This window comes from Moschus berezovskii, chromosome Y (assembly GCF_049115385.1).
Source record: "Moschus berezovskii isolate FMDL1 chromosome Y, NW_MosBer_1.0, whole genome shotgun sequence".
NCBI classification, from domain to species: domain Eukaryota; kingdom Metazoa; phylum Chordata; class Mammalia; order Artiodactyla; family Moschidae; genus Moschus; species Moschus berezovskii.
Genome location: NC_142489.1, coordinates 14,621,542 through 14,649,418, shown reverse-complemented (window position 1 = coordinate 14,649,418; position 27,877 = coordinate 14,621,542).

The following is a 27,877-nucleotide window of genomic DNA, read 5'->3' as shown; positions in this document are numbered from 1 at the left end:
GGGGAATTAACCTGCCAGACTTCAGGCTCTACTAAAAAGCCACAGTCATCAAGACAGTATGGTACTGGAATAAAGACAGAAATATAGATCAATGGAACAAAATAGAAAGCCCAGAGACAAACCCACGCACCTATGGACACCTTATCTTTGACAAAAGAGGCAAGAATATAAAATGGAGAATAGTCAGTCTCTTCAACTGGTGGTGCTAGGAAAATTTGTCAGCCACTTGTAAAATAATGAAACTAGATCAATTCATAACACCACACACAAAAATAAACTCAAAATGGATTAGAGATCTAAATGTAAGACCAGAAACTATAAAACTCCCAGAGGAGAACATAGGCAAAATACTCTCCGACATAAATCACATCAGGACCCTCCATGACCAACCTCCCAGAATATTGGAAATAAAAGCAAAAATAAACAAATGGGACCTAATTAAAATCAAAAGCTTCTGCACAACAAAGGAAACGATAAGCAAGGTGAAAAGACAGCCTTCAGATTGGGAGAAATTAATAGCAAATGAAACAACTGACAAAGAATTCATCTCCAAAATATACAAGCAGCTCCTGCAGCTCAATTACAGAAAAATAAATGACCCAATCAAAAAATGGGCCAAAGAACTAAACAGACATTTCTCCAAAGAAGAAATAAAGATAGCTAACAAAAACATGAAAAAAAGCTCAACATCCCTCATAATCAAAGAAATGCAAATCAAAGCCAAAATGAGATACCATTTCACACCAGTCACAATGGCTGCGATCCAAAAGTCTACATGAAATAAATGCTGGAGAGGGTGTGGAGAAAAGGGAACCCTCTTACACTGTTGGTGGGAATGCAAACTAGTACAGTCACTATGGAGAACAGTGTGGTGATTCCTCAAAAACTGATCCAGCAATCGCACTCCTGGGCGTACACACTGAGGAAACCAGAATTGAAAGAAAGACAAGTACTCCAATATTCATTGCAGCACTGTTTATAATTGCCAGGACATGGAAGAAACCTAGATGTCCATCTGCAGATGGATGGATAAGAAAGCTTTGGTACATATACACAATGTAGTATTTTTCACCCACCAAAAAAAAAAAAAAAATGCATTTGAGTCAGTTCTCATGAGGTGGATGAAACTGGAGCCTATTATACGGAGTGAAGTCAGCCTGAAAGAAAAACATCAATACAGTATACTAACTCATATATATGGAATTTAGAATAATGGTAGCCTTAACCCTGTATTAGTTCAGTTCAGTCCCTCAGTCGTGTCCGACTCTCTGCGAACCCATGAATCACAGCACGTCAGGCCTCCCTGTCTATCACCAACTCCTGGAGTTCACTCAAACTCATGTCCACAGAGTCAGTGATGCCATCCAGCCATCGCATTCTCTGTCATCCCCTTCTCCTCCCGCCCCTAACCTTTCCCAGCATCAGAGTCTTTTCCAGTGAGTCAACTCTTCGCATGAGGTGGCCAAAGTATTGCAGTTTCAGCTTTAGCATCAGTCCTTCCAATGAACAGAGTCTTCTCCAACACCACAGTTCAAAAGCATCAATTCTTCGGTGATCAGCTTTCTTCACAGTCCAAATCTCACATCCATACATGACCACGGGAAAAACCATAGCCTTGACTAGACGGACCTTGGTTGGCAAAGTAATGTCTCTGCTTTTTAATATACTATCTAGGTTGGTCATAACTCTCCTTTCAAGGAGTAAGTGTCTTTTAATTTCATGGCTGCAGTCAGCATCCGCAGTGATTTTGGAGCCCCCCAAAATAAAGTCTGACACTGTTTCCACTGTTTTTCCATCTATTTCCCATGAGACATCAAAAGAGACAAAGGTGTATAGAACAGTCTTTGGGACTCTGCGGGAGAGGGTGAAGTTGGGATGATTTGAGAGAATGGCATTGTACCATGTACATTATCATATGTGAAATGAATCACCATTCCAGGTTCAACGAATGATACAGGATGCTCGGGGCTGGTACACGGGGATGACCTGGAGGGAGGACATGGTGAACAGGGAGGTGGGCTGGGGTTCAAGAGGGGGAACACATGTACACCAGGAGCAGATTTGTGTCAATGTATGGCAAAACCAACCAATATATTAATGTAAAGTAATTTGCCTCCAATAAAAAAAATAAATGAATAAAATGTAAAAAGTAAATAAAATAAAAATAGAACTATATATATATATATATATATATAAAAAGAACTGAAACTAAAACCAAAGGGGGAAAAATATTTCGTAACTCTTTCAACCAAGATATATCAGAAGAATGAATAAAAATGGATTCCTTTATTCATAAAATGTAAATAGTATCAAATAATCCCCTTCCATTAGTAGTTTTAAAAACATACATAGTCGTAGAAATTATGATCCTCAAGTAAAATATGCTATAAGTCTATGGTAAATATCATTTAAATGGCTTTAAGATTTGAAATTTTCCCAATTTTTTTTTTTTTTTGGTCAAAAGAAATTTAAGCCATTTTTATTAATCTCGCCAAAAAATGACAAAGAGAAGACATCATCTAATGCTCAACACTGAAAACAGATTGATTTTATTCTTTCAGTCAAAGATGGAACATCTCTATACAGAGAGCAAAAACAAGACCAGGAGCTGACTGTGGCACAGATCATGAATTCCTTGTTGCAAAATTCAGAATGAAATTGAAGAAAGTGGAGAAAACCACTATACCATTCATGTATGACATAAGTCAAATCCCTTATGACTATACAGTGGAAGTGAGAAATAGATTTAAGGGACTAGATCTGACAGAGTGTGCCTGATAAACTATGGATGGAGGTTCATGACAATGTACAGGGAACAGGAATCAATATCATCCTCAAGAAAAAGAAATGCAAAAATGCAAAATGGCTGTCTGAGGAGGCCTTTCAAATAGCTGTGGAAAAAAGGGAAGTAAAAAGCAAAGGAGAAAAGGAAACTTATACCCATTTGAATGTAGAGTTCCAAAGAGTAACAAGGAGAAATAAGAAAGACTTCCTCAGTGATCAGTGCAAAGAAACAGAGGAAAGAAATAGAATGGAAAGACTGTACATAAAGATCTTCAGGACCCAGAAAATCACGAAGGTGTGATCACTCACCTAGAGCCATACATCCTGGAATGTGAAGACAAGTGGGCCTTAGGAAGCATCACTACAAACAAAGTTAGTGTAGGTGATGGAATTTCAGGTGAGCTATTTCAAATCCTGGAAGATGGTGCTGTGAAAATGTTACACTCAACATGTCAGCAAATCTGAAAAACTCAGTGGTAGCCACAGGATTGGAAAAGTTCAGTTTTCATTCCAATCCCTAAGAAAGGTAATGCCAAAGAATGCTCAAACTACAGCATAATTGCTCTCATCTCACATGCTAATCAAGCGATGTTAGAAAGTGTCTTTAAAAACTAGAATATGACTTGGCCCACAGAGGCCCGTAGAGTCATATCTCTGTTCTTTCCAAAGGTATGTACAGATGTGAGAACACCAAGGCATTACTGATTGTAAACTGCTCTGCTGGGGAAGACTTGTGAGATTCTTTTGCAGTGCAGGAATACCAAATAAATGAATTGTAAAGAAAATCAACTTTGAAGACTCATTGGAAGGCTGATGCTGAAAATAAACCCCCGAAGCTTCGTCCACCTGAGGCAAAGAGTTGACTCATTAGAAAAGACCCTGATCTTTAGAAAATGTTGAAAGCAGGAGGATCAGTGGGTGAGAGAGGATGAGACGTTTGGATAGCATCAGTGATTCATAGGATATGATCTCAGGGAAACTATGGGAGACAGTGAGGGACAGAGAGGACTGATGTACTAGAGTCCAAGGGGATACAAAGAGTCAAATACGGCTTAGTCACTGAAGAACAACAGAATTTCAGTTAACAAAATGGGTCTTGCAAGATGGCAGTTGGTTCCAAAATATCAGATCAATAGGAGGACAAGACCACTCTCTCCCCAGCAAATCATCTAAGCATCGACTGCACATGGAAGACCTTCCAGAAAACAAACTGGGAAAACTGTTAACTGGTCCAAGATACCCAGAAGTCAACATGTTTTTTTTCCAAAGGAGGTAGGGAAAAATAAAAGAGACACAAAGAGAGACAACATATTTAGCGGCTGAGGTTGGTCTTGGAGAGGAAGTTTTAAATGAGGAGAAGCTTAAAGACTTTTGTAAACCCTCTGAGGACAGTGACAGTGGAGAACTCTGGGATTGCATACAGCAACATAACCAAGGGAAAGAAAATCAAAAGCAAATGTGCCTAACTGTAATTACCAGCGGAGAAACATCTCAGATACTCCTGTCCACATTATTGAGGTGGACCTGGGAGAGATGCCTGGACTCTATAATCTGCCCTATGATAAGGACCCAGCTTTAATGCTCTGAGGATGATCTGACAGGTTTAAGGTGACGTATCAACCTAAACAATGGGAACACCAGAGACAAAAATTCAAAAAAAAAGATCTTTCTTGAGAAAAGTCTCTATGGCCACATAGTGAAAACAGACACTCACAGAACAAAAAATTACAGATTACAAAATATCAAAGATGTGCAAACAGGTTGCCATTTATGGCCCTTTCCTCCACGGAGGCAGAGAGGAATGTCTGCATCAGACAGAGGCAGAAGGCACGAGGCTGCTCTTATATCAGCCCCAGAGACCAAGTCTCCCACCAAGCTCTAAGCAGGCTGCCAGTTGCTAACCATGTCTTCCTGGGTTCATACTCAGTTCACATAGGCCAGGAGGGTCAAAACATGAGTTCATCATCCCTCTGTAGACACACCAAGTTCTTGAAATTGTCCTTCTGGAAAAGCCAACAATGAAGGAAATTTACATGGCTGAAAACAGCCTGGAGTTAAAACTCCCCTCCAGGTCATCCCCACGATTCTATGCAAAACAAAGAACTCTCTAACCTGAAGAAAAAAATGGACATTAAGGCTGATTACACCCAGCTTCCAGTGGGTCCAGCCTATGCCTGATCTCTAAAATTCCTTGCCCCAGCCATTTAAGAGATAACTACTCCAAACAACCTTGGAGAAGAACAGCTTCCCTTAAGAGAGTGACTTTCCACATATGTGCCTATATATATGCATACTATTTTATTGGGTTTGTGCAGCAGCTCATTAATCTGACTGCTGCCCTTTCTTGCCTAATTAAAGGTGATCTGTTCCTGAAAAGTGCCAGTCTCATTCTTTTTCTGAACCTTGACTTCCCTAACTCCATTACCTTACAAAAAACCAAGTGGCTGGGACCTGATAGGTACACAAGATGCATGGCCTACCTTCGACAGTACCTTGCCTGCCACACAGTTGCCTGAGAAATTTGGACCTGGGAAGGAAACAAAGCATATAACTGATCATGTTCAGTTCCCTTGCAGAGCACCTGAGAGCCTGAGTGGTGTAGACTTGGGAAGGGCATGAAACACAAGGACCACTTTGGGCAGTGCCCTCACGCATCAACCAGGCCCCTGAGAAGTGTGACCTGAGAAAGTCCATTTCACCTACTGCAGTGGCAGGCCCACTGTGGTCCATCTACCTTAAGCACCTCTACCCATATAGTGCATCAGTCTTTATTTTCAATGTCCTCTCCCTCACCACTGCACCACTGAGCAAGTGGTGAGGACCTGATGCCCCTAGTGTTATGGTGCAAACTAGTCATCTGTAAACTTGTCAAGGAAGAAAATTGCAAATGAGGAAGTAAAAAATAAGCAAGAAGGGTGAAGTAGCCCAGAAATGACAGAAATTTTCAATAAATTGAAAATCTGAAGTTAATGCAGAAAATGTGCAATTCAGGGCAAAAATAGCTTTTGATAAGTCAGTTAGTCTGTCCTTCAGTCCAGTTGGTTAGTAGTATCCGACTTTATGTGACCCAATGAATCACAGCATGCTTGGCTTCCCTGTCCATCACCAACTACCGGGGTTTACTCACACTCATGTCCATTGAGTCAGTGATGCCATCCAGGCATCTTGTCCTCTGTCATTCCCTCCTCCTCCTGCCCCCAATCTCTCTAAGCATCAGATCCTTTTCTATTGAGTCAACTTTTAGCATGATGTGGCCAAAGTATTGGAATTTCAGCTTTAGCATCAGTTCTTCCAATGAACACCCAGGACTGATCTCCTTTAAGATGGACCTCCTTGCACTCCAAGGGTTGGACAAAGAGACCATCTGACACTGATCTGACACCACTAAGCTCACAGTAACTCTAGAGAAATTGTTAGATTATTTTTTATTTATTCATGTTTTTATTAATGAAACTTTTTATCTATTCCTTATCATTCCTTTACATTCATTTCTATATACTACATTACAAGTTAGAGAATTATTTTGGCTTCTATCATTTTTCAAGTATTTATAGTACTTTATATAGATATAGATAGCATGTTAAAAAGCAGAGACATTACTTTGCCGACCAAGGTCCATCTAGTCAAGGCTATGGTTTTTCCTGTGGTCATGTATGGATGTGAGAGTAGGACTGTGAAGAAAACTGATTGCCGAAGAATTGATGCTTTTGATCTGTGGTGTTGGAGAAGACTCTTGAGTGTCCCTTGGACTTCAAGGAGATTCAGCCAGTCCATTCTAAAGGAGATCAGTCCTGGGTGTTCTTTGGAAGGACTTATACTAAAGCTGAAACTGCAATACTTTGGCCACCACATGCGACACGTTGACTCACTGGAAAAGACCCTGATGCTGGGAGGGATTGTGGGCAGGAGAAGAAGGGGACGACAGAGAATGAGATGGCTGGATGGCATCACCAACTTGATGGACATGAGTTTCAGTGAACTCCGGGTGTTAGTGATGGACAGGGAGGCCTGGTGTGCTGTGTTTCATGGGGTGGTAGAGTCAGACATGACTGAGCGATTGAACTGAACTGAACTGAACACTTATTCTACTCAAATTCTTCCAGAGCTTTGCACAGTAAGGGAAATTTTCAAACTCATTCTATGAGGCCATCAACACCCTAACACCAAAACCAAAGATGCCTTAGAAAAGAAAACTACAGGCCACTAACACTGATGGACATAGATGCAAAAATCCTTAAGAAAATCCTAACAAACAGAATCCAAACAATCTTTAAAAGATCATACTTCATTACCAAGTGGGCTTTATCTCAGGGATCCAAGGATTATTTAATATCTGCAAGTCAATCAATGTAATACACCATGTTAACAAATTAATTGATAAAAACCGTATGATTATCTCAAGACGCACTAAGGTCTTTGACAAAATTCACCATTCATTTACTACCAAAAAAGAAAAAAATAAAAATAAAAACCCTCCAGAAGAAGGAATATACCTCAACTTAATAAAAAGCTACATATGACAAACCCACAGCAAAGATGATCCTCAATATTGAACAATTGAAAGCATTCCCCCTAAAGTCAAGAACAAGATAAGAATGCCCTGTCTCATCACTACTATTAAACACAGATTTGAAAATTTTAGCCACAGCAATCAGAGAGGAAAAAGAAATCAAAGAATCCCTATTGGAAAAGAAGAATGAAAAATCTCACTCTTTGACGATATCATGATCTTCTACTTAGAAAACCCTAAAGACTCCACCAGAAAATGGCTAGAGCTAAGCAGTAAACATAATAATGTTGCAGGATGTAAAATTAACACCCAGAAATTCCCTGCATATCTATACACTAACAATTAGAAAACAGATAAATAAAGGAAACATTCCCATTCACCATTGAAATGAAAAGAATAAAATTCTTAGGAATAAATCTACCTAAGGAAACCAAAGTCCTATATATAGAAAACTAAAAAACACTGATGAAATAAATCAAAGAAGAAATAAATAGATGTTAGAAATATATCAGGTTTATGGATTAGAAGTGTCAAAATAGTGAAAATGATTATACCACCTAAAGCAATCTATAGGTTCAGTGCAATCTCTATCAAGCTACCCACGGTATTTTTCACAGAATTATTAACAAATAATGTCACAATTTGTATGGAAATACCAAAAGCCTAGAATAACCAAAGCAATCTTGAGAAGGATGAATTGACCTTGAGGAATGAACCTGCTTGACTTCAGGCTATACAACAAAGCTGTAATCATCATGACTGTATGGTACTTGTACAAAGGTAAAATATAGATGATGGAAACAAATAGAAAGCCCAGAAATGAAGCCACACACCCATGGACAACTTCTCTTTGACAAGGGAGGCAAGTATATACACTGGAAAAAAGTCTCTGAAACAAGTGGTGCTAGGAAAATTGGTCATCCACGTGTAAAAGAATGACACCAGCAATGAGAAACCATCTCAGGCTGGTCAGAATGGATACTACCCAAAAGTCTACACAAAATAAATTCTGGAGTGGTGTGGAGAAAGGAGAACCCTCTTACACTGTTGGTGAGACTGCAAACTAGTACAGACACTATGAACATTGTGGAGATTAGTTTAAAAATTGGGAACAGTACTGGCATATGGTCTAGTGGTACAACTACCTGACATACACACCAATGAAACCAGAATTGAAAGAGACACGTGTACCCCAATGTTGATCACAGCACTCTTTATAATAGCCAGGACATGGAAACAACATAGATGTCCACTGGCAGAAGAATGAATAAGAAATATTTTGTACATATAGACAAAGGAATATTACTAAGTCATTAAAAAGATTTAATTTGAATCAGTTCTAATGAGGTGGATGAAACTGAAGCCTATTACACGGAAAGAAGTAAGTCAGAACAAAAAACACCACTACGGTACACTAATGTATATAATGGAATTTCAAAATATGATATCAATGACACTATTAGGCAAGATGGCAATAGAGACACAAATGTATAGAACAGTCTTTAGGACTCTGTGGGAGAAGGTGAGAGTGGGATGGTTTGAGAGGACAGCATTGAAACATGTATATGATCATATGTGAAACAGATCACCAATTCGGGTTCGATACATGAGACAAGGTGCTCAGGACTGGTGCACTGGGATGACCTGGAGGTTTGGGATGGGAGTGAGGTGAAAGGAATGTTCACATGAAGAACAAATGTAAACACATGGCTGATTCATGTCAATGTATGAAAAACCCACTTCAATATTATAATTCAGTTCAGTTCAAATTCTTCCATGTAATATGAAAGTTTTGTATTTCATTGAATATCCACATGTTGATTTACTACATGAAATATGAAATTCCTGTATTTCAAATATAGAAACCAAGGGCAATATTTCTAAACAAAATATAAATTGTCAATATATCATATATAAGTATCTTGGTGTAGATTTTTCTATATGATTCTCTAAATTTCACATATGAAAATCTAGGTGACAATTCTATTTGAAAGCTGCAATTCTCTATAATTCACATTTGCAATTCAGGATGGTTATGTTTGCTACTGTGAATGTGTAATTGCCTAATTTTGTATGAAAATCTGGGTGTAGATTTTGTAGATGAAGAATGCAAGTTTCTGTATTTCAATTCTTTACCATCAAAGTCACCAGGGAACTTTCATACATTTAGGAAAAGCTCCAAGAATTTACAAAATTAACACCAAAAATAGATGTCCTTTCACCATAGCTGACTGTGATGTAAAAACAGGAAATCAAGCTATATGTGGAGTAAAAGAGAAGTTTGGATTTGGGGTACAAAGTGATGCAGAACAAAGTGTAAACTTACAGTTTTGCAAAGAGAAAGGTTAAAAATGGAAACAGCAACATTTTGGACTCCAAAATCACTGGGGACAGTGATTACAGCCTTGAAAATAAAAGACCCTCACTCCCAGGAAGAAAAGCTATGACAAACCTAGACAGAATATACTTAGAAGCAGAGATATCACTTTGTCGACAAACGTTCATATAGGCAAAGCAGGTTTTTTCCCAGTGGATATGCATGGATGCCTCTCATGTGTAGCCCTACAAAGCATGTCTTTGTTTCACTGAGTTACACAAGGCAGTGGTCCATTTGATGGATTGATTAAGTATCTGTGATGGTGGTTTCCATTTTTCTGCCCTCAAATGCCCACTTTCAGCACCTACCATCTACTGGGGGTTATCTTACTTTGGTTGTTGGGTATCTCTTCACTGCTCCTACAGCAAAGAACAGCCTCTGTTCCTTATGTTGGGTGTGGGTAATCTCCTCTTGACAGCTGGCTGCTGAAGTGCCACACAGCCACAGCTCACTGCTCCAGCAATTTTGGAAAACTAAGCAATGGCCAAGGATTGGAAAAGGTCAGTTTTCATTCCAATCACAAAGAGAGGCAATGCCAAAGAATACTCAAACTATTACACAATTGCCTTCATCTCATGTGCTAATAAAATAACGCTCAAAATTATCCACCACAGGGTTCAACAATATGTGAAACGTGAAATTCCAGATGTTCAAGCTGGTTTTGGAAAAGGCAAAGGAATCAGAGATCAAATTGCAGACATCTGCTGGATATCTGAAAAAAAAAATATGAGAGTTCCAGAAATCATCTATTTATGCTTTATTGACTATGTCAAAGCCTTTGACTCTCTGGATCACAATAAACTGTGGAAAAGTCTTCAGGAGATGGGAATATCAGACCACCTGACTTGTCTCTTGAGAAACCTGTATGCAGGTCAGTAAACAACACTTAGAAAAAGGCATGGAAGTAGGTCAAGGCTATATTGTCACCCTACTTATTTAAATACATGCATAACACATCATGAGAAATATGGGTTGTATGAAGCAGAAGCTGGAATCAAGATTTCACGGAAAATAACAATAACTGCAAAAATGCAGATGAGACAACACTTATAACAGAAAATGAGGAAAATCTAAAGGCCTCTTAAGGAAAGTAAAAGAAGAGAGTGAAAAAGTGTCTTTTTGTTTCACATCACCTGTACAGTTGCCACATTTACTACTTGAAATATGGAATTTCTTATTTCACATAGGCAAATAAATGCCTATATTCCTATTTGAAATATCAATACTCTACAATTTACATATGAATATTTGGTGAAGATTTTTTTCCTACATTACATATAAAATTTTCTACACTTCACAGTTGAAAATCAGTAGAGTTATTATTCCTACAAGGAATAAGGAGTTCTCTTTCTTGAACATGAACACTTGGGTGCTGAATTTCCTACATGAAAAATGTAAGTCTCTGTTTTTCAATTCTTCACCTTCTATGTTACCAGGGAACTTTAATGGTTTTAGGAAGACCTGCAAGTCTTTCTAGAAATAACACTGAGTAAAGATGTCCATTTAACTATAGGGTTCTGGAACATAAAAACAGAGATTCAAGAGATACCTGGTGCAACGGGCATGGTTGGCCTTGGTTTATGAAATGAGGCAGGACAAGGAATAGCAATGTTTTGGCAAGTAGAAAGGGTAAAAATGAAAATAGAGACAGACAGTTTTCTTCGGCTCCAAAATCTCTGGAGACAGTGATCACATCCATGAAAATAAAACCCCTGCTCCTGGGAAGAAAAGCTGTGATAAGCCTAGACATAATGTACTGAAAAGCAGAGACATCTCCTTGACAACAAAGGTCCATATAGTCAGAGCTATGGTTTTACCCATTGACACGTCCGGATGTGCTACCTTCACTATAAAGAAGGCTGAGTGCCAAAGAATTGAGGCTTTGCAACTGAGTGCTAAAGATGGCTCTTGAGAGACCCTTGTCCAGCAAGGAGATCAACCCCATCAATCTTAAAGGAAACTAACCCTAAATATCCATTGTAATGACTGATGTTGAAACTGAAATTCCAATACTTTTGCTACCCTTGTGTGAAGAAATAATACATGGGGAAAGATTGAGGTTATGCCTTGTCACTAAAAAATAATTATTATTATTAACTCTGATATGAGTAGATGGAGGACAGGAGGAGAAGGGGACGACAGAGGATGAGATGGCTGGTTGGCATCACCGACTCAATGGACATAAGTTTGGGTAAACCCCAGGAGTTGGTGATGGACAGGGAGGCCTGGCTTGCTGCGGTTCATGGGGTTGCAAAGAGTCCAACATGACTTAGCAACTGAACTAGTGGAATTTGGAATGCAGTAATGACGAGTCTTTAACAAAAAGAGACAGAGAGGTAAAACAGTTTTTAGGAAGACCTGCAAGGTCTACTATGAGGGAGTAGGCGAGGGTGGGACAATATAAGGGAACCACATTGAAGCATGTTTATTACCACATGTCGAATAGATGATCAGTGCAAACTCAATACATTAAGCAGGACTTGCAACCCTGCTTTTCTTAAATTGTGCAGAGGAATGGGTGAGGATTGAGGTGAAAATGGATTCATGCGTTGTGGGATATATACACCCAAGGTTGATTCATATCAATGTAAGGCAGAAAAACCCAACAAAATTGTAAAGTGAGGAGCCACCGATTAAAACAAATTAATTAAATCAAAGAAAATAATATATATTTCATATTTTATACATGAACGGTAGGCAAGTAATGTAGACTGTGTAAAACTGATTTCTGACACCTTTGTTCATCAAGAGGAAAGAAAAAATCAGTCCATTTGGGCATAATCAAGCTTCCGATGTTAACTGCGCAAATATTTTAGGAGCTCATTTCTCTCACACAGTCCAAATGTGTACCACACTATGTGAGGGAGTGTCCTGGCTGATGCTAGGCAACACACTAGCCAGGATGTCCCCTTGTATGTTTCTCACATGTATGGAATATTTCTCCAGTGCAGCTGGCTCATCGTCTGGGCTTCCTTCTCCCAGACTCTGCACTTTTTCAAAGAACTTTGGCCTCTTCTAAATCGTAGGTCCTACTACCATGACATCCATTTCGACAGGCCAGTACATGTCTCAAAGACTGATGGGTCCACAAGCAGTGGTTTAAAATCCCACAATACTTGACTTACTCTGGGTGACTCTTCAAGCTCTCCAACCCCATTTCCAAGTACAAACACACCCCACGACAGAGCAGAGATGTTGAGCATTTTTATGTCTCTCAGGTAATTCCAGATTTGTGGAGCCATCTTCCAGTTATCAGTACTGAGATACATTGACCATTCTACCCAAGCCTATGGATATCTCCTTTTCTAGTTGCTTCACATCTCACATCTTTGGACTTCACCTATGTGTCTTTAGTGGGCTGGACATACACACACATATAAGCAGGCACAAATACAGTTGACACAGACACATGCAACACATCTACACACATATGCAAAGCACAGGGACACAAAAGTAAACAGGGAACACTCACGTTTCAGAAGCTGAAGATGCTGTGTCCTGCAATGTGGGAGATGACATCAGCAGGCTTGGTTTGCCCTTTTGAGATACATGTCCATTTCCTCCAATATCTGCTCAGTAGTATCTCCAACCAGCCTGAAGCCACTTCCAGCATTGCCTGTGTGACAGTGGAGAAAGGCTAAGCGGTGAATATGCAAATTCACAGAATATGCCAAGTCAACACAAAAATGCAGGACACCAGAGAGAAACTCCTTCCAACTGACAGGGCTTCGCAGGATGAGGGATGGAAGTGAAGAGCTCAGGTGATTTCAAACTGATTGAGCAGCAGGATGTCTGATGGTGGCAGGACTCAGGGAAGGATGATTCCAACAAAGGTGCTTTGCCTCCATCAGAGTCACCAAGGACTCTCAGGGTGTAACCACAGCTGCTTTGAGTGAGGCTTGAACACATTAAGTCCCCAAATCTCAAGTCTCAGCCTGTCAGCTGCTACCTGCATGACCCAAATCCAGGCTCTGCTGTTGGCCTGCATGAGCCTGAGTTTTCCCATTTGGGAAAGGAGAGTTTCCTGGCCTCCATACTTCAGGTCTCACCTCCTGACCCCCTCACAACCCGTGATTCTCTCAGTCACCTTGAGGTAGTACTGCAAGGGATCAAACCACAGATCTTCACCAATGGACTTCTGTCAACACGAGCATGGTCAGCATGGGCCTTGTCAGACCCCAAAATCTTCCACGAGTAGCCAACAATTCCAATATCAATTGCCAGTTCTAAGAAGGCCCACTGCAACCCCACTTCAGAAATCGTGAGTCAGCTGATTACCTTGTGGATTTTTCTTGTGTACTTTCTTTTCCCTTATTCCATTTCACTTTCTTTTCAACTTTCCATTTAATTTTGATGTGTCTTCATTTCAGTCTCTGTTCAACTTTCTGGAACTTTCTGTTCTTTATCTTCTTAGATTTCTAAGTATCTTTCTTTCTTCAGGTTTTGGAATTAATCAGCAATAATTTTATCTATATCATATCAACTGCTTTCTATTTCTTCCTTTCTGAGACCCCAAATATCGCAATGTTGCTATTTTTATATTGTCAAAGAGATTCTTTAAACTGGTCTTTACTTGTAAATTTGCTCGTCTATTTGCAGTTCTGCTTCAGTGTTTTTCATTATAGAATCTTCCAGGGCACAAATGCATTCTTCTGTGTCACTTTTCTCTATTATTTCCTTCTAATGTGTTTTCTATTTCATTATTTTATTCTTCATGAGCGCTTTTTGTCCCTATTATTTCTAATTTCTTATTAAAATATTTACTTTGTACATCTGCATTTTTCCCTATCTGATTTTGCATTCTTGTTACTCAGGCTTCAAACTGTATCTCTTAAATGATTTCTCTATTTCATGTGTGATGTATTCCTTTTTTTGTTTTTCTTTCTCTTTTTCTTTCATTGGAATCAAACACACAAGACTTCTCAATTTATCTTTCTCTTTGTGAAAAAGGTGAAATGAAACAATGACTGTTATGGTAAAGAGGGTGGCCTTATAGGTGGCCAGTCTGTTAATACACATTTGACCTGTGGCTTTGGTTTGAGAGCTGGACATGACAAGAGTGGGCATCCTGTGACACCCCCTGTGTTCTGGAAGTGTTCACATAGGTAGGACACGGGGTTGGAGATAGTGGGCGTAGTTCCACTGACAGGTATTATGGGGCTCTTCTTCTCAATGTCCAATAACACAACTTGAAGTTGGGATTTTCTCCTAGGTTTCGGGAGCAGAACTCTTGAGGGCTGAGTCTGAACTGATTCTGCTGTCCTGAGTTCATTCTCTTCCCTGTCTCGGGAATGGCAAATTACCCCCAGATGGGATCACCTATAGAGCAAGAGAACTAACGTATGTGTTGAGTGTGTTTTGGGGTATGGGATACACATTGTGATGGTCCTGGGAACTGGCCATCATTCTGAGCAGATTCACTCTGATTCTTCTGTCTTGTTTCAGAAACAAATAGATGTTTCCCTGTTCTTCACTAGTGGAATTCAAGTTTGTTAGAGCCCTACTGTTCATTACAAACCAGCTTCATTCCAAGCTTTCAAACCAGTTGAGTGGACTCATCTTCCTGATGTCAGATCCCAGGCACACGGTCCCATTATACACTCTGAATATGTCACGCTGTGATGATTCTCAAGCCCATAATATCCATCTCCTTATATGTGTTTTTGGGGCTCAAGTACCAACCTGATTGCTTATCCTCCCTTATTTCCTGACTCTATGCACATGTTTATTACAGCACTGGTTGTATAGTGTCTTTCGGCTATAAAGTTAGCTGCGTCTTGTTAATTTTCAGCCAGTGGCTCTAAATGTAGAGGCAATTTTAATGGTGCTGATTGGGCCTTTGCCTATTCTACCAGCTTCTACTTTCCCAAGAATTTGGCTGTTCCAGCCAGCACTTCTAAGTATTATATTAAGAGAGAGCAACATTGTAGAGGTTGTTCCATTATAATGCCTCATTGTTTTTCAGGGTTTCAAAAGAATGATCTTGCACTAAAATGGTAAGCTATTGGCCAGATGTTTTATGCATTTCCCTTGCCAAATGGGTTCATGAAGCAATCATATTGGACTGTCATTCTATGATTTGTTGAGCAGGTGGAAGTAGATAGTGAAATGATTCATAGGAGAAAATAGAAAGAACACTGTCTTAGATTGTAAAAGCTTGAGAAATGCCAAAGAGAACCACATGAATTTTGAGGCTAAGATAATAATTTGCATATGAGGATGAAGACTCAGTGTGTGAGAGTTCAGCCAGGGGAGGGCATGGAGCTTATTTTCCCATCCATTTTGCAGACTCCTTGGCTGGTAGCATTTTAAACAACGTTTCTATGAGAAGGCTGTTATAATACTCATGTAATCTAGCTGCGTTGGGTTGAAATTGAAAAAGAATATTTGTTAAAGAGACCACTGTTGAGTATTCTGAGAGTTAAAGAGCTTTCACTGATCAGTATTTTTGAAATCTATTAATTGCAGGGAAATGAAGATAAATTTATGAGGAATGTGTTTATGTGTCTTGAAGAGGAATCGTGTAAAGGTCAATGATTATGGCGTTAGAGTTGGAAGGCCTAACAGAAGGGAGCAGTGGGCAGATGAAGTCATTCTAAAAGAGTGATCATCAGAAACAACCTAGGAATCTGTCAATGAGCATATTGCAAGACTCCTTTTTCCACCTCCTTAAGGAGTAAGAACTTCTTACCGTGAATACGCTTAGCCAATTGGGTTGTACTGCCTTTTACTAGAGAGATGCCAGAGTCCAGGTAGAATACAACAAACCTCCAGGAAGATTGCATTGTTTATCATGATGGTGCTGTTAGTTTCAAATGACACTGGTACATGTCATTATGAATCCATTGGCCCCAAATGACTCCACAAAGCCCAATAAAAGGTTGAAGTAAGTTATTCTTCCTTCCTAAGTAAGGGAACCTAAAGGCCCTCCAGGGTCTGAGCATGGGGAAAAGTATGTCAGGCTGAATTTTTCAAAGGCTTTTATTGTCAGATAATTGTGTGTCTCAGCTGCCAAGTCATGTCCTTGTCATCACCGTTTGCCACCTTAGTTGCTGCAGCATGCTACATTTCCCTTTCCCATACTATCTCCTGCAGCTTGTCCAAAATATGAGTTTAGGCTTCTCCTAAAGCTACCATTTCAATTTTATTAGCAAAGAATTCTAGTTGGTCTGGGCATCTATACCACTTGACTTTGTAGGAGTGGTGTACAGAGAAATAGTACCGGGTGTGGTCTGGTTAGGGCCTTGAAGTCTGGATAAAAAGGAGAAACACACAGAATGCCTCTATTGCCTTTTTCTTTGCATGGAGACATTGTATTCCTAACACAATGGTATTTCACTTGTCCTGTTTAAGTCTTGGCACTACACATTGACTTTGTTTTAACCAGTAGAAATCTCTATTTTCCTTACATGAGAATATATTTTCCTCATATTTACAGCTTATACCATTACAAAGATATTAAGAAGAGGTGGCAAGAACACCGAGAAGAACTGTACCAAAGAGATCATCAAGATTCAGATAATCATGATGGTGTGATCACTCACCTAGATACTGACATCCTAGAATGTGAATTCAAGTGTGCCTTAGGAAGTCTCATTAGGTATCAAGCTAATGGGCATGATGGAATTTCATTTGAGCTGTTCCAAATCTTAAAAGATGATGCTGAGAAAGTGCTGCACTCAATGTAAAAGCAAATTTTGAAAACTCAGCAGTGACCATAGGACTGGAAAATATCGGTTTAAATTCCAATTCCAAAGAAAAGCAATGTCAGAGAATGTTCAAATTATCACACAATTTCATTCATCTCACAAGCTAGTAAAATAATGCTCAAAAATCTCCAAGACAGACTTCAACAATACATGAACTGTGAACTTCCAGATGTTCAAGCTGGTTTTAATAAAAGGCAGAGGAACCAGAGATCAAATTGCCAAAATCTTCTGGATCATTGAAACAGAAAGTGATTTCAGAAAGATAAAAAAACATAAACATATTTCAGCTTTATTAACTGTGCCAAAGTCTTTGTGTATATCACAATAAACTGTGGTCAACTGTTCAAGAGATGGAAAAACCAGGCCACCTTACCTGCCTTTTGAGAAATCTGTATGCTGTTCAGGAAGCAACTGTTAGAACTGGACATGGAACAACAGACTGGTTCAAAGTAGGTAAAGGAGCATTTCACCTCTGTATTGTCACCCTGATTATTTAACTTATATGCGGAGTACATCAAGAGAAATGCTGGACTGGATGAAGAACTAGCTGGAATCAAGATTGCTGAGAGAAATAATGATAACCACAGAGATGCAGATGACACCACCCTTATGGCAGAAAGTGAAGAAGATCTAAAAACTCTCTTGATGAAAATGATAAAGAAGAGTGAAAATGCTGGCTTAAAGCTAAACATTCAGAAAACTAAGATCATGGCATACGATTCCACAGTTCATGCAGATAGATGTGGAAACAGTGGAGAAAGTAGATGACTTTATTTTGGGGGGCTCTAAATTCACTACAGATGGTGACTGCAGCCATGAATCTATCTATCTATTTAATTTATTTATTTTATCTGGAGGCTAATTATGCATACGGTTTTTGCCCTATATTTTCATGAATCAGCCATGGGTGTACATGTGTTCCTAATGTTGAAACCCCTTCACCGCCTTTCCCATTCACCCCTTAAGTTCATCCCAGTACAGGAGCCCTGAGCACCCTGTCTCATGCATCACACCTGGACTGCTGATCTCTTCCAAATATTATAATATACATGTTTCAATGCTATTCTCCCAAATGATCCAAACCTCACCTTCTCCCACAGAGTCCAAAAGACTGTTCTATACATCCGTGTCTCTTTTGCTGTCTTGCATATAGGGTCATTGTCACCATATTTCTAAATTTCGCAATATGCATCATTATACTATATTGGTGTTTTTCGTTCTGACTTACTTCACTCTGTATAATAGGCTCCAGTTTCATCCACCTCATTATAACTGGTTCAAATGTATTCTTTTTAATGGCTGAGTGATACTCCATTGTATATATGTACTACAGGTCTCTTATCCATTCATCTTCTGATAGACATCTAGGTTGCTTTCATGTCCTGGCTATTATAGACATGTACAGCCAAGAAATTAAAAGACACTCCTTGGGAGGAAAGTTATGATTAACCTAGACAGCATCTTTAAAAGCAGAGATAATACTTTGCCAACAAATGTCCATGTAGTCAAGTCTATGGTTATTTCTGTAGTCATGTATAGGATGTGAGAGTTGGACTATAAAGAAAGCTGAGTGCAGAAGAATTGATGCTTTTGAACTGTGGTGTTGGTGAGGACGCTTGGAAGTCCCTTGGATGCAAGTAGATCCAACCTGTCCATCCTAAAGGAGATTAGTCCTGATTGTGCATTTCAGGACTAATACTGAAGCTAAAGTCAAATACTTTTGCCATCTGATGTGAAGAGCTAACTCATTTGAAAAGACCTCGATACTGAGAATTACTTAAGGCAGGAGATAAGGGTACACAGGATGAAGTTGTTGGATGGCTTCACTGACTCAATGGACATGAGTTTGAGTAACCTCCAGGAGTTGGTGACAGACACTGAGGCCTGGTGTACTGCAGTTCATGGTGTCACAAAAAGTCAGACACGACTGACAAACTGAATTCAACTAAACAGAACTGATAGCCTTTCCTTACGCAGTAATGTTAGCCTTGGGACCCAATCCAATCTCCTTAAAAATCCTTTGCCTTGAAGTGTGAAGAGACATCACACACACACACACACACACACACACACACACACACACACATACTAATAGGCCATTTCAGTTCAGTTCAGTGCAGTGCAGTCGCTCAGTCATGTCCGACTCTTTGTGACGCCATGAATCACCAGCTCCCGGAGTTTACTCAAACTCATGTCCATCGAGTTTGTGATGCCATCCAGCCATCTCATTCTCTGTCGTCCCCGTCTCCTCCCACTCCCAATTTTTTTTTAGACTTTTATAACTATCTGTCCAACCAACTCATTAAACAATAGGGTTCTCAGATTGCTACTCTGTGGAACACATTGACTTGTTATTGTCCTAGTGTCATCCATAGTAGTTACAATAGTCCTCCAGCAGCATGCTCGCTTCCTGGTCATTATTAACACCTGAGAAAGCTATGTACTTGGTCAATTTCACGTAAAGAATATTCTCCTGGACTTATTTCAAGGACAACCATGCAGTCTTCTTGATTATCCATTGTTTTGGATCATTCCGAGAGCATTTCAGTTCAGTTCAGTTCAGTTCAGTCGCTCAGTCGTGTCCGACTCTCCGCGACCCCATGAATCACAGCACGCCAGGCCTCCCTGTCCATCACCAACTCCCGGAGTACACTCAAACTCATATCCACAGAGTCGGTGATGCCATCCAGCCATCTCATTCTCCGTCGTCCCCTTCTCCTCCCGCCCCCAAACTTTCCCAGCATCAGAGTCTTTTCCAGTGAGTCAACTGGTCGCATGACTGAGGTACTATTGGCTCGAATCCTGAGGCATTAACTTTTCCTCTACTCCTTGTTTTAAGTTTTCACAACATTTCCCCAACAGAGACAGTGTGGCAGTCCTTGTCATTTTTATTATAATTTCGAGACATACCTTATTATCAAACAGTAACAAACACTTCAAAGCCAAACTTTCTTACTCTCAGATCCTAGAGAATATCACAACACATCTATGAGCATAAGCAAACTTGACAGAAAAGAAACAACATGGCCCTGTATTTCTGCATTTTTTTTGTCCTGACGTGGAGTACCGCAGGTTATGATGTTTACCATTCTGTTACTGAATTCAAAGAATAAAAAGGAAAATTAACATAATAACAAGAATTAAACTGAGGGGAGAAAGGAACATGCTCCTTACAAATGTTCCTTTTCTAGGTCAGCCAGGACTTTCTAAACTGGGTACTTGATGGGTGAGGTGATATGGCGCTTTTATAGTGTTGTAAAGTTGATTTGTATAGTTGTATACTTGACATGACCAGTTGGTTGATACCAAAATCAGATTGCTTGTATTCAGTTCAGTTCAGTTCAGTCACACAGTTGTGTCCAACTCTTTGCGACCCTGTGAATCACAGCATGCCAGACCTCCCTGTCTATCACCAACTCCCGGAGTTCACACAAACTCATGTCCATCGAGTTGGTGATGCCATCCAGCCATCTCATTCTCTGTCGTCCCCTTCTCCTCACGCCCCCAATCCTTCCGAGGGTCAGAGTCTTTTCCAGTGAGTCAACTCGTCGCATGAGGTGGCCAAAGTATTGGAGTTTCAGCTTTAACACCAGTCCTTCCAACGAACACCTAGGATTGATCTCCTTTAGAATGGACCATCAGCTTTCTTCACAGTCCAACTCTCTCATCCATACTTGACCACTGGAAAAACCATATCCTTGACTAGACCTTGCTTGGCAAAGTAATGTCTCAGTTTTTCAATGTGCTATCTAGTTTGATCATGACTTTCCTTTCAAGGAGTAAGCGTCTTTTAATTTCCTGTCTGCAATCAGCATTCGCAGTGATTTTGGAGCCCCCAAAAATAAATTCTGACACTGTTTCCACTGTTTTTCTATTTCCCATGAAATGCTGGGACCAGATGCCATGATCTTTGTTTTCTGAATGTTGAGCCTCAAGCCAACCTTTTCACTCTCCTCTTTCCCTCTCAACAAGAGGCTTTTGTATTACTTGCAGCCAAAGATGTAGAAGTACTATACAGTCAGAAAAACAAGACTGGGAGCTGACATGACTCATATCATGAACTCTTTATTGCCAAATTCAGTCTGAAATTGAAGAAAGTGGAGAAAACCACAAGAACATTCTGGTATGATCTAAATCAAATCCCTTATGACTATACAGTGGAAGTGAGAAACAGGTTTAAGGGACTAGATCTGACACAAAGATTACCTGATGATCTATGGATAGAGTTTCATGACAGTGTATTGGAGACAGAATTCAAGACCATCTGCAAGAAAAGGAAATTAAAAAAAGCAAAATGGCTATATATGGAGACCTTACAACTGGCTGTGAAAAGACAGGAAGCAAAAAGAAAATTGGAAAAAGAAAGACAGACCGTTTTGAATGCAGTGTTCCAAAGAAAAGCAAGGAGAGATAAGAAATACCTCCACAGTGATCAGTGAAAAGAAATAGAAGAAAACAATAAAATAGGAAAGAATAGAGATCCCTTCAAGAAAACTAGAGATAACTAGGGGATATTTTATGCAAAGATGGTCTCAAGAAAAGACAGAAAAGGTAGGGACCTAACAGAAGCAGAAGATATTAAGAAGAGGTGCAAGAATACACAGAAAGACTGTATAAAACCACACACACACACACACACACACACACACACACACACACACTTCATGACCCAGATAATCACGATGGTGCTATTACTCACCTAGACAGACATCCTGGAAAGTGAAGTCAATGGCCCTTAGGAAGTATCATTAAAACAAAGATACTGGAGATGATGGAATTCCAGTTCAACTATTTCAAATCCTGAAAAATGATGCTGTGAGATTGATGCACACAATATGCCAGCAAACATTCAAAACTCAGCAGTGGACACAGGGCTGGAAAGGTCAGATTTTACTCCAATCTCAAAGAAAGGCAATGGCAAAAAATGCTGAACTACAACACAATTGCACCCATCTAACACGCTACAGCCAGGCATCAGTAACATGGGAACTGTGAACTTCCAGATGTTCAAGATGGAATTAGAAAAGGGAGAGGAACTAGAGAACAAATGGCCAACATCCACTTGGTTTTTGGGAAAGCAAGATAATTCCAGGAAATCATCTATTTCTGCTTTATTGACTATGCCAAAGCCTTTGAACTGTGGATCACAATGAAACGTAGAAAAGTCTTTAAAATATGGGAATACCAGACACCCTGACCTGCATATGGAGAAACTTGTCTGAAGGTCAGGAAGCAATATATAGAAATGGACATGAAACAACAGATTGGTTCCAAATAGGAAAAGGAGTAAATCAAAGCTGTATATTGTCACCCTGCTTATTTTTATGCAAATTACATCATGAGAAACACTGGGCTGTAGGAAACACAAGCTGGAATCAAGATTGCAGGGAGAAATATCAATAACCTCAGATATGCAGATGACACCACCCTTATGGCAGAAAGTGAAGAAGAATTAATAACCTCTTAATGAACGTGAAAGAGGAGAATAAAAAGTTGGCTTAAAGCACAACATTCAGAAACTGGTCCCATCACTTCATGGCAAATAGATGGGGAAACAGTGGAAACAGAGGCTGACTTTAGTTTTCTTTGCTCCAAAATCACTGCAGAAGGTGATTGCAGCCATGAATTGAAAAGACGCTTACTCCTTGGAAGGAAAATTATGACCAATCTAAACAGGATATTAAAAAGCAGAGAATTACTTTGCCAACCAAGGTCTGCCTAGTCAAGGCTATGGTTTTTCCAGTAGTCATGCATGGATCTGAGAGTTGGACTATAAAGAAACCTGAGTGCAGAAAAATTGATGCTTTTGAACTGTGGTGTTGGAGAAGATTATTGAGAGTCCCTTGGACTTCCAGGAAATTCAACCAGGTTATCATAAAGGAGATATGTTCTGGCTGTGCATTTTAAGGAATGATGTTAAAGCTGAAACTGTAGTACTTGGCCATCAGATGTGAAGAGCTGACTCATTTGAAAAGACCCTGATGCTGGGGAAGATTGAAAGCAAGAGGAGAACGGGATGACAGAGGATTAGACGGTAGGAGGGTATCATCGACTCAGTGGACATGGGTTTGGTTGGACTGCAGGTGTTGGTCATTGACAAGGAGGCCAGGCGTGCTGCCATTCATGGGTTCGAAAAGAGTCGGACACAACTAAGCGACTGAACTGAACTGAGCTGATAGTTGATTTGAGGAAGATACCTTTAAAATGGATGCCTTAGTAAAATTAATATTTTCTTGTACTTACAGCCATCATGGGAATGTAATTCAACATAACAGTATAACCGGTTAAAGATTTTGTAAAGCTTGAATTCCTGTGAATGAAGAGCTATTGCTTTTTTAAATAAATAAGTAAAGGAGATTTAAAAGAGCACATAGACTGCCATTCATCCATAATATATGGCAACAGGTAAAAGACGTTGTGTGACAAATATAATGAATATTTTAAAGAGCAATGCAATAAAATTAAATAAAAAAAAATTACAACACTATAATATATAAAATGCACAAGTACATAGCATGGGTCAACTAGACAGAGTTGATTGTTGATGGTTCTGCCCCACCTCTTTTAAGGTAATTTTTTTCAGTGGAAATTTTTCAACCTTTAGACATGCACATATGCAGCAAAATATAATGTACACTCCAGTGTTCTTGCCTGGAGAATCCCAGGGACGGGGGACCCTGGTGGGCTTCTGTCTATGGGGTCACACAGAGTCGGACACGACTGAAGTGATGCAGCAGCAGCAGCAGTTTTATTTTTATTGCTGTTTTCTTCATAAGTGTGTTATGAATTTTGATGTAATATTCTGACATTTGCATTTCATTTGTCATTAAGTTGTACACATATACAGTTCTACTTTTGACTTCCAAGGTAATGTAAGATTCATTAGGAATAATGATGTTTATAAAAAAGTTAACATACTTTTAAAATTTAATTTTTTTTAGAATATACTTGCTTTCCATTATTTTGTTAATTTCTCCCCTAAAGAAAAACTAGGGAATGCTGCAGTCCTTCACGTCATAAAGACTAGTAAACGAGATAGTGACTAGACAGCAACCATATATCTATCTCCATGTTTTTGACTTCTATCTAAATCTGGTCACCACAGTGCATTAAGACTTCCCTGTCCAGTGATCATGTATGGAGGTGAGAGTAGGACTGTGAAGAAAGCTGATCGCTGAAGAATTGATGCTTTAGAACGGTGGTGATGAAGAAGACTCCTGAGAGTCCCTTGGACTGCAAGGAGATCCAACCAGTGCATTCTAAAGGAGATCAATCCTGGGTGTTCATTGGAAGGACGGATGCTAAAGCTGAAACTCCAGTACTTTGGCCACCTTATACGATGAGTTAACTCACTGGAAAAGACTCTGACGCTGGGAAGGCTTGGGGGCGGGAGGAGAAGGGGACGATAGAGAATGAGATGGCTGGATGGCATCACCGACTCGATGGACATGAGTTTGAGTGAACTCCGGGAGTTGGTGATGAACAGGGAGATCTGGCGTGCTGTGATTCATGGGGTTGCAAGGAGTCAGACGCTACTGAGCCACTGAACTGTACTATACTGTGCTGTACATATAGATCAGAAGTATATATGTGTCTGTTGTAATCTCCTAATTCCCACCACCACCAGTCATTTCATCCTTGATAACCGTATATTTCTTCTCCATTGCTGTGTCCCTATATGTTTCTCATAAAGAATCATCTATTACAGTTTTACCTACGTCTCATATATTTGTGTTAATATGTGATATTTATTTTCCTCTTTTGACTTAGCTTCATTGTATCTGACACTGTCTCTGTCCTTCTGTATCTATACAATTTACCCGATTTCATTCCATCTAAGGCACGGGTATGTATGTATCAACTAATTTTATCCATTCCTCTCTAGATGAATGGATATTTCTGTTGCTTCCATGTGGTGCTATTGAAAATATTGCTGCCATCAATATTGAGGTTGTGCATCATTTGGAATTATGATTTTCCTCACGAAAATTATTGACAATTATTGGGATTTCTTGATCATATGAAAGCTTCGTTCTTATTTTTAAACGATCCCCTGTAGTCTTCTCCATTTTAATCTACCAATGTACATTCCTACCAACAGCACAGGATTGTTCTGTTTACTCAGCACCGTCTCCAGCAATTTTTGTGTGGATTTTTTTTTCTTTGATAATGGTTATTCAGACAAATTTGAGTTGATACAACCACTGAAGACTTTATTTCCCTTTCTCTCACAGTGAGAGATGCTGAGCATCTTTACAAATGTTATTGGACATCTGTATGTCTTTTAGGAGAAATGTTTATTTCATCATCTATTCATTTGTTCCAATTGGGTTTTCGTTTTGCTGTTATTGAGCCACATGAGCAGCTTCCACATGTTGGAGATTCTTCTGTTGTCATTATCTTCAGTTGCAAATGTTTTTCCCATAATGAGACTTCATTTCTGTCTTGCTTATTGGTTTCTTGTGCAAAATGTCTAAGTTTAATTATGTCTCTTTATATATATTTGGTTTTATTTTCATTACCCAAGGGGTAGGTAAAAAAAAAAAAAAAAGATGCTGCTGCATTTCATGTCACAATATATTCTACCTATGCTTTCCTCACATATTATTGATTTACAATTTCTGGCCTGATATGTATATCTTTAAACCATCTGGAATTTGTCTTATCCTATGGTGCTAAGGAGAGACTAAATGTGATCCACTGGATGAAGGAATGCAAATCACCCAATTATACTTGCTATGGAACCTCTATGAACTGTATAAAAAGGCAACAAGTTGTGACACCAAAAAATTACTCTCCCAGGATGGTTCAGTTCACTTCAGTTCAGTTGATTCACCCAGTCGTGTCCGACTCTTTGTGACCCCATGAATCACAGCACGCCAGGCCTCCCTGTCCATCACCAACTCCAGGAGTTCACACAAACTCATGTCCACTAGTCGGTGATGCCATCCAGTCATCTCATTCTCTGTCGTCTCCGTCTACTCCCACCCCCAATCCTTCCCAGGTTCAGAGAATTTTCCAGTGAAAAGTATTTTCCAACTCTTAGCATGAGGTGGCCAAATAATTGGAGTTTCAGCTTTAGCATCAGTCCTTCCAATGAACACCCAGGATTGATCTCCTTTAGAACGGACTGGCTGGATCTCCTTGCAGTCCAAGGGACTCTCAAGAGTCTTCTCCAGCACCACACTTCAAAAGCATCTATTCTTCGGTGATCAGCTTTCTTCACAGTCCAACTCTCACATCCATACATGACCACGGGAAAAACCATAGCCTTGACTAGACGGACCATGGTTGGCAAAATAATGTCTCTGCTTTTTAATATGCTATCTAGGTTGGTCATAACTTTCCTCCCAAGGAGTAAGCATCTTTTAATTTGCTGGCTGCAATCAGCATCTGCAGTGATTTTGGAACCCTCAAAAATAAAGTCTGACACTGTTTCCACTGTTTCCCCATCTATTTCCCATGAAGTGATGGGACCAGATGCCATGATCTTCATTTGCTGAATGTTGAGCTTCAAGCCAAACATTTCGTTCTCCTCTTTCACTTTCATCACGAGGCTTTTTAGTTCCTCTTCACTTTCTGCCATAAGGGTGGTGTCATCTGCATATCTGATGTTATTGATATTTCCCCTGGCAATCTTGATTCCAGCACCATGTTCCTCATGATGTACTCTGCATAGACGTTCAATAAGCAGGGTGACAATATACAACTTTGATGAACTCCTTTTTCCTATTTGGAAGCAGTCTGTTTTTCCATGTCCAGTTCTAACTGTTGCTTCCTGATCTGCATACAGTTTTCTCAAGAGGCTGGTTGGGTGGTCTGGGATTCCCATCTCTTTCAGAATTTTCCACAGTTTATTGTGATCCACACAGTCAAAGGCTTTGGCATAGTCAATGAAACAGAAATAGATGTTTTTCTGAAACTCTCTTGCATTCTCCATGATCCAGCGGATGTTTGCAATTTGATCTCTGGTACCTCTGCCTTTTCTAAAACCTGCTTGAACATCTGGGAGTTCACGGTTCACATATTGCTGAAGTCTGGCTTGGAGAATTTTGAGCATGACTTTACTAGCGTGTGAGATGAGTGCAATTGTGCGGTAGTTTGAGCATTCTTTGGCATTCCGTTTCTTTGAGATTGGAATGAAGACTGACCATTTCAAGTCCTGTGGCCACTGCTGAGTTTTCCAAATTTGCTAGCATATTGAGTGCAACACTTTCACAGTATCATTTTCAAGATTTGAATTAGCTCAGTTGGAATTCTATCACCTCCACTAGCTTTGTTTGTAGTGATGCTCTCTAAGGCCCACTTATCTTCACATTCCAAGATATCTGGCTCCAGGTGTGTGATCACGCCATTGTGATTATCTTGGTCATGAAGATCTTTTTTCTACAGTTCTTCTGTGTATTCTTGCCACCTCTTCTTAATATCTTCTGCTTCTGTTAGGTCCATACCATTTCTATCCTTTATCGAGCACATCTTTTATTGAAATGTTCCCTT